An 8,518-nucleotide genomic window follows, 5' to 3' on the forward strand; every position below is an offset into this window, starting at 1 on the left:
TTTTTTGTCTCCTCTTCATCCCGTTTCTCTTCATCCCGTCCCCGCTCTTGAGAAAGTTTTTCAGCATGCTGCTTCTCTTCATCCCGTCGTCGCTCTGAAAAAATTTCAGCTTGCTCACTAGGGTTGGCAGCTAAATTCAGTCTTCTCTCTTCATCCTGTACTGAGACACGACTAGTCCGAGTAGCATATAGCAATGATGCAAGCTTGAGGTCCTTTTCCTTTGTCCTACAAAACTCCTTCAATGTAGTTATGGGTGAACTCAAATTCTTTCTAGATTCCTCAAATTTTGCTTCTTTTCCTTTGTCTGGGGTCTCCATCGTGAGGGAAACCATTTGCAGGAACTCGCTACAAATGATAAATATTAAAAAATAGAGAAATATTACATGTTAGGTTTCTGATTTATCCCGCGGTTCTTTTTGTTGTCCGAATTAAGATGAACTAACTCCGATTCAATTAAGAAAAATACATTTTTATCAAGAGACCAACATTTGAATCATAATATCTGAACTAATATCTGGGTTGAATGGGTTGAACCCAATTTGGATGAATGAAGAAGAAGATGAAAAAAGAAGAAACAGGTAGGAAGGTCGATAGAAACTAAGAGAGAAAGAAGTGATTCTTATTATCTGAATGAATTATATAGTGGTGTATATCTATATATATAGGTAGCTTACTAATTAACTATTACCAAGTAAATAAAAGCTATTAACTAACTAACTAACATTAGGAATGATTGTTAGTAACAAACTAACAACTTGTTTGGATGATTGTTCCCCATTGTATCGTATTGTATGTTTATCCCAAAATAATATTTGTTTTGATTGTTCCATTAAAATTGGTTGTATTGTATTGTTAAATCCATTATTATGGAACAATAAAAATTCCCCTTTTTGAAACAACCGATTTGGTGTGGTGGGATTGTTTTCTATTTTTCTTTCCAATTATGCCCTAACTTATTACTTCACAATTCTATATTACCCTTTAGCTTTTTTTGCTATTTTAACTCCAAATCTCCAACCTATAACCTACTTTGTTTTTTTCCAAAACTTCTGCTGCTAACGTTAAAGGTGTTTTGCCGCCTTCTGTTTTATTTTTTCTCCTAATTTGCTTTTAATTCAATTCTAATTAGTTGTGCTCCTTTGTTTTGTCTTCTTCTGTCTCGCTCCTTTGTTCTGCTTTCTTAAGGTGTTTTGCCTTCTTCTGTTTTATTTTTTTAAAATTATTTTTATGCATAATTTTTGATAAATTTAATATTTAAACAATTGAGGGTATTTTAGTAAACTTATCAATTATAGTACAATACGATACAGTCAAACTAAACAACAAAATATTAGTTAACAATAATAAACAATACAATCTATTCAAATATTGTATTTATAAAACGATACGATGCAATACAATACAATACATTATAAAACGATGAAGAACAATGATCCAAACAGAGTCTAACCAACTAATATAAAATTACTAGACTGCCCTTTCTAGACTATGTTATATCTTTCTCTACACTCCCCCTCAAGCTAGGTGCTGAAAATACATTAAGAGCACCTAGCTTGGAGGAAAGATATTCATGCTGCACCTTGTTGAGCCCTTTGGTTAAAATATCTGTTGGTTGCTCTTTTATTGATATGTAGGTTGTTTTGATAAGGCCTTGTATAATTTTTTCCCTGATGAAGTGGCAATCAATCTCTATGTGCTTTGTTCTTTCGTGATACACTGGATTTGCTGCAATTTGAATTGCAGCTTTACTATCACTAAATACTTTAACAGGTAACTTGATATCAACTCCCACTTCTTTTAGTAATCCAATTAACCAAATAAGTTCTGCCACAGTTGTTGCAAGACTTTTATACTCAGCTTCTGTTGAGCTTCTGAAAACAATTGTTTATCTTTTGGACTTCCACAAAATTAACGAATCTCCAAATTTAACCAAATAACCTAAAACAGACTTTCTTGAAAAAGGACAGGCTACCCAGTCTGCATCACAATAAACTAAAAGAGTGTTGTTGTTTTTCCTGGAGAGTCTAATTCCTTGCCCTGGATTGTTTTTGATATATTTGACAATTCTTAGAGCTGCTTCCTGTGAGACTTCTTTGGTCTTTCTAGGAACTGACTTAGTATTTGAATACTAAATGAGATATTTGATCTTGTCATTGTTAGATATAAGAGTTTGCCTATCAGTCTTTGATAGGAATTTATATATGCCAATTCTTCATTCATCAAGGCAGTAGACTTAGTTTTCTTGATATGTTCATCATATTCTGCTGTTGTAAGATTCATATTTACATCAAGAGGTGTTATTTCTTGTTTAGCAGTTGCAGTACCTGTCTCAGAAATCAATTCTAGTGCATATTTTCTCTGGTGCATGAGAATGCCTTATTTTGATATAGTAAATTCTATACCTAGGAAATACTTTATTCCCCCTAGGTCTTTCATCTTAAAGGACTGTTGTAGATGTGATTTGGTTTCCTCTATTAATTTCAGGGAATCACCTGTTATAAGCATGTCATCTATATATATTAGTACCATTGTGATACCTTCTGCAGTTTTCTTAAAGAATAAGGACTGATCATATTGACTTTGCTGAAATTGAGACTTTAGAAGAGCTTCTGTTAGTTTAGCATTCCATTGTCTGGGAGCTTGTTTCAATCCATATAAGAATTTGACAAGTCTGCATACTTTATTCTCCCCCTGACTTGTGAATCTTTGGGGCAGATCCATATATATCTCATATAATAAATCTCCATGTAAGAATGCATTATATACATCCATTTGATGTATATGACAGTGTTTTGTAGCTGCCATAACTAATATAGTTCTGACAATTTTCATTTTGATAACTGGAGAGAAGGTTTCTTGATAATCTATCCCTTCCTTTTGACTGAATTCCTTAGCTACTAGCCTAGCCTTAAATCTTTCTATTTCACCAGATGCCTTATATTTGATTTTGTATATCCACTTACAACCTATAGGAGTCTTACCAGTAGGCAAAGTTACTATGTCCCATGTGTGATTATTTTGTAGGGTTTCATTCTCAGCCTTCATAGCATCTATCCACTTAGGATTCTTTATAGCTTCAGAGTATAGAGTTGGTTCAGTAGTATTTGATGTTTCTGTTAAGTAGGCTTGATATGTAGGACTTAAGTGTTCATAGGTTAAGTATTTTGATATTGCATATGGTTCATTCTATTGTGCAGTTAATAACACAAAATCTTTCATCCATATAGGTGGTTTCTTTCCTCCACCTGACTTCCTTATGTTTAATTGATTAGTAATTGATTGTGGAATTTGATCTGTTTACTGTAGGACTGAGGTTTGTTGATTTTTAGGTCTGTACAACTTCTGTAGAGTTGGGTTCCTAATATTGTGTGAAATCTTATGTAGTATCAAGTGTAATTGAATCTTCTTGTTGATTTGAATACATATGACCTTCTAGAATTGTAGTTTATGGTATTGGATATGTTATATGTAAGAGTATGTCTGTTATGTTTGGTTGAATAAACACAACTTTGTTATTGTCCTGTTTGTTTTTAAAAGGAAATATGTCTTCTCTAAACTGAACATCTCTGCTTACAAAGAATCTTTTATCTATTAGATCATATAACACATATCCTTTTTGATCTGTAGCATATCCCGTGTGAATAGAAGGTTTTTCTCTAGGTATTAGTTTATCATTCTAATTAACCAATTTTGCATAGCATAAACAACCTATAACTTTAAGATGTTGTAGTGTAGGTTTTCTGTTATATAGTTTTTCATAAGGACTTTTATTATCAATTACAGAACTAGGAAATATGTTAATAATATATACAGCAGCAAGCACACAGTATCCTTAGAGTTTCATTGGTATATTTGCTTGAAACCATATAGCTCTAGTGAGTTCTAAGATATGTCTATGCTTTTTCTCAGCTACTCCATTTTGCTGAGGAGTATAAGGACATGTCTTTTGATGAATTACTCCTAGATTCTTAAAGAAATTTTCACAAACTGAATTAATAAACTCTGTACTATTATCAGTCCTGACTATTTTAACAATTGCTCCAAACTGTGTTTTCACAAAAGTAAAAAATTATTGTACAATCACATACACATCAGATTTCAATTTCAACAAGAAAATCCATGTCATCCTAGAAAAATCATCTACTACAGTTAGAAAGAATCTATTACCATCAACAGTAGGGATTCTGTAAGGACCCCACAAATCCATATGAACTAACTCAAAAATAATAGAAGTTCTTATGCTACTGATAGAAAAAGGATTTCTAGTTTGCTTTGCACAAGGACAAGTAGTACATAGATCTAATCTAGCAGATATATCTTGTGCATTTGCAGATAGTAGCTTCTTGAGAACAGTAGCAGATACATGTCCAAGTCTCCTATGCCAAAGATCAATGTCATTTGAACTAACTCCTTTACTGATTTCTGTCTACTTAGTGTTTAAACTAATTGCTTTATTTCCTGGTAATTTTTGTCTACTGAGAATGTATAAACCACTGTCTTCTTTACCAATCACTTTTACCCTCCCACTGAAGAGTTCCTGAAATATGCAAAAATCAGGGAAGAAAGCAATTGGACATTTAAGTTCTTTTGTTATTTTAAAGACAGATAAGAGATTATACTTAAATTGAGGTATGTAGAACACATTAGTTATAATGTCCTGTTCTGTTAATTCACTAGTTCCAATATGAGTAACTTGAGTAGTTTCTGCATTAGGCAATACTTTGTTTTACTGATTTGTTTGTATTAAAGATGCCTTATTTAACAATTCTAAATCAGCTACCATATGATTTGTAGCCCCTATGTCTATAATCCATTCTTGAAGAGTATTAGAGGCTAATAGATCACAAGGAATACATGCTGCATTAGCTGCTGGTGTTGCTGTAGTAGAAGCAAAAGTTGAATTATCTTTGTTGAGTAGTTGCACAATGTGATCATACTGCTCTTTAGTGAAAGTGCAATTTGCCATCCAAGGAGTATTGTTTACTTGTCCAATGTTCTGAGGATTGTTCACACTCATTGCACTGCTTGTTAGTTGAGAATTCTGAGAACTGTTCTCATTCTAATTACTGCCCTGATTACCCTGTATACCAATATCAGATAACACATTGTAAGCACTGTGTGTATTTATGTTCCTTTTCCTTGCCCTATATTCAGGAGGATAGCCTACAACTTTGTAGCAATTTTCTTTAGAATGTCCTCTTATTTTGCATACTTCATAGAATAGATTGAAATTTTTCCTAGTCAGTCTCTGATTATTTCCACCAGTCTTGGTATACATGGCTACATCATATTGATTAGTTCTAGATGTAGGATTTGCTCCTAGTAAGCCAACATTATTAGCAACTCATTTTTGACTCTCATCACTAATCACCATGGTATATTCTTGATTAACTGATGGCATTGAACTCATCAGTAGAATCTGACTCCTAGCTTGACCATAGGAATCATTTAATCCCATCAAGAACTGAAATAATTTTAATTTTTGCAAATGAACCACAAATCCTCTTGATTTTGGGCAGTCATACCCAGGTGCAGGGACCAGTGCCTCAAACTCCTCTCACAGATCTTTTAGTCTTGATAAATATGTAGAGACAAATGTTGTTCCTTGACTCAGCATTGCAATTTCTTTATGCAAATTATACGATCTTGAGCCATCAACTTTGTCAAATCTCTCATGCAAATCATTCCATCCCAATTAGTTGAAGCGATATGATTGGAATTCCACTAACATCAGATGGACTTAAAAATAACGGATGATTATAATCAAGTACATGCAAACCTCCTTGGTTAGGAATTGAAATAGGTACTCCAGGAGGAACAATTGGAACTCCATTAGGAACAATTTATTGTTCATTTCCATTCATAGTGATCAAGAATTTTTAAGGATTGAAATGTCGAAGAAGTGGATTTCAGAACTATTTCTATTTTGTGAATCAAGAAGTTGAATCGAGGTTTTAGCTACTCAATTAGCTGATCCTGCTCTGATACCATGAACTAATATCTGGGTTGAACCCAATTTGGATGAATGAAGAAGAAGATGAAAGAAGAAGAAACAGATATGAAGGTCCATAGAAACTAAGAGAGAAAGAAGTGATTCTTATTATCTGAATGAATTACATAGTGGTATATATCTATATATATAGGTAGCTTACTAATTAACTATTAATAACTAAATAGAAGCTATTAACTAACTAACTAACTAACATTAGGAATGGTTGTTAGTAACAAACTAACCAACTACTATAAAATTACTAGACTGCCCTTTCTAGACTATGTTATATCTTTCTCTACACTTTACAATTTTGAGCAATTAATATACGCATATTGGAAATGTGGATTACATAAATTATGATCTTTACCCCCTTCAACTCTCAGTCCTCCTTTCCATAAATACTTTGTTTTAATTTAGATCCTCATATAGTAGTCGTGTTAGGGATATAGTAGATATGCCCTAGATCCAATATCATATTTGATAATTTGAACATATTTTTGTGAACATTATTTGATATAAAATATGTATGGCATTAAATATTATTTTATCATTGTTATTAATTGCTTGATTAATTTGATAAGGTCCTTGATTAAATTTTGAGACTTGACATTGTGATGGAGATCATGATAATGAGAGTGAAATGTCTTACAATTTAATCTAAATTTTGTTCTTGATCGTAGGATTATTAATTTGGACATTAGTAATCCGGTTAGATCAATATTTATGTGATCGTCTTTATTGGATAAAGATTAGTTGATCTCATTAACTAAATCACATAGATAGATGGCGCATATAGAGATATGGTCATTGAACCGACTCATTGGATAATTCCTAATAGTTAGAATTACCATAAACTGTCAATAGGATATTCTTTTGAAGAATGTGATGTAAGAGTTTCCTTTGACCTGAGATCGTCATAGTAATTGACAAGTTATTTATTGTGCTTTCATACTAGACACCTATGGCCCTAGGGCAATAGTTGAAAGGATATTGGGTGCGATTAAATACTTGTAGAATTAGTGATTGATCAAGATGGAATCTGTCAACTCTTGGTAATGAGTTTAATCTCCATGTTATCATAAATTATAAACGACCAAATTAAGACATTGGCTAGGGCAATTGAATGAAAGAAGAAAAGAGTTTCTTAGGTCATTCAATGGTCGATTACATTTGACATGAACACATAGTTGGTCGCCTATTAGGATTTGACAGTTGAACCATATCCTAGGGTGATCCAGAGCTATAAGGACAGAAGGAATTACTACATTATTCTTCTACTGGTTCTTGAGAGTAAATTGTATACTTCATTCTATCCGGTCGTTAAGGAGTGTTGCTAGACGCCACCCTTGATTAGTATATTGATGTGATCAATTTGCTACCGGCTTAGTATTGAACCTATGAGGTCGCACACTAACGAGTGTTCTGATCTTTGCTAAAGGATTAATTATTTTGTTATTTGATAATTAAATTATAGAATTTAATTAGTCAGATAAATAAATTATTAATCCAAATGAAATATTATTATACTCTTTGCTAGCACAGAGACTATAATTAATATTGTGAACGAATTGAAGTTTTCTATTTAAAATAGTTAAAATATATCTCTTGGTTGAAATATATATGTGATATATATAATTAATATTTATTTATATAAGAGACACACATAAAATATAAAATAAATGAATGGGTTGTTAGTAATTCCAATTTGAAATTGGATTGACTCACGTGCAATTTCATCCCATTTGGAATGAGACTAATATTCTATTAATATATGAAAGCAATTCCAACTTTGAGTTGGAATAATCACGTGACATTACTATTCGGCGAAACCCATCTGAATAGGATTCGAAATTTTATGAAAAATTATACAAAGTTTATTTTTGGAATAAACTTTTACCCTAAGTAAATTATTACCTCAACCAAGTAAAAAAAGGGTTTGTAGGTGATGCTATATAAGGAGTGATAGAGAAAATTTGCCGTATTATTATTTCTTGAGAAGAAAACCACTTTGTGAAAGTGAGAGTGCAATACAAAGCCAAGAGAGAGAATACAATTACAAGAAAAGTATTTCTTGTTCTTCTAATTTGAGTTGAGATTTTTGAGAAAAATTTCAACACAATATTCTTTGTTCAATTTGTTCGCGGGTTTCATCGATCAAAGAGTTGATAGCAAAGATCGGTCTCGGTGTGGATACGCATAGAGTCTTCGCACAATCGAAGAATTTGAAACGAGACTTTCTTCACGAGGTACGTCTTAGATCTGATCTATTGACATGTAAATAAATTTTAAATACGAAAAGATTTGCCTAAGATTGTTATTGTCTTCCGCTGCGTGTTACGAACACCTATATACAATCCTTCAAGTCGAACTTAAAGATCTACACTATTTGACAGAGCCCCTATCTAATTGAATGAGTGTTTGTTCGCAAAAAATTAAGCTTTATAAAATAAAATAATGGAAGTCAGATTATACTCATATAGCTTACGTGAGGAATTCACTACATGTGGAGGGGGAAAGAACACAAAG

The sequence above is a fragment of the Nicotiana sylvestris genome, chromosome 1 (assembly GCF_000393655.2).
Source record: "Nicotiana sylvestris chromosome 1, ASM39365v2, whole genome shotgun sequence".
NCBI lineage: Eukaryota > Viridiplantae > Streptophyta > Magnoliopsida > Solanales > Solanaceae > Nicotiana > Nicotiana sylvestris.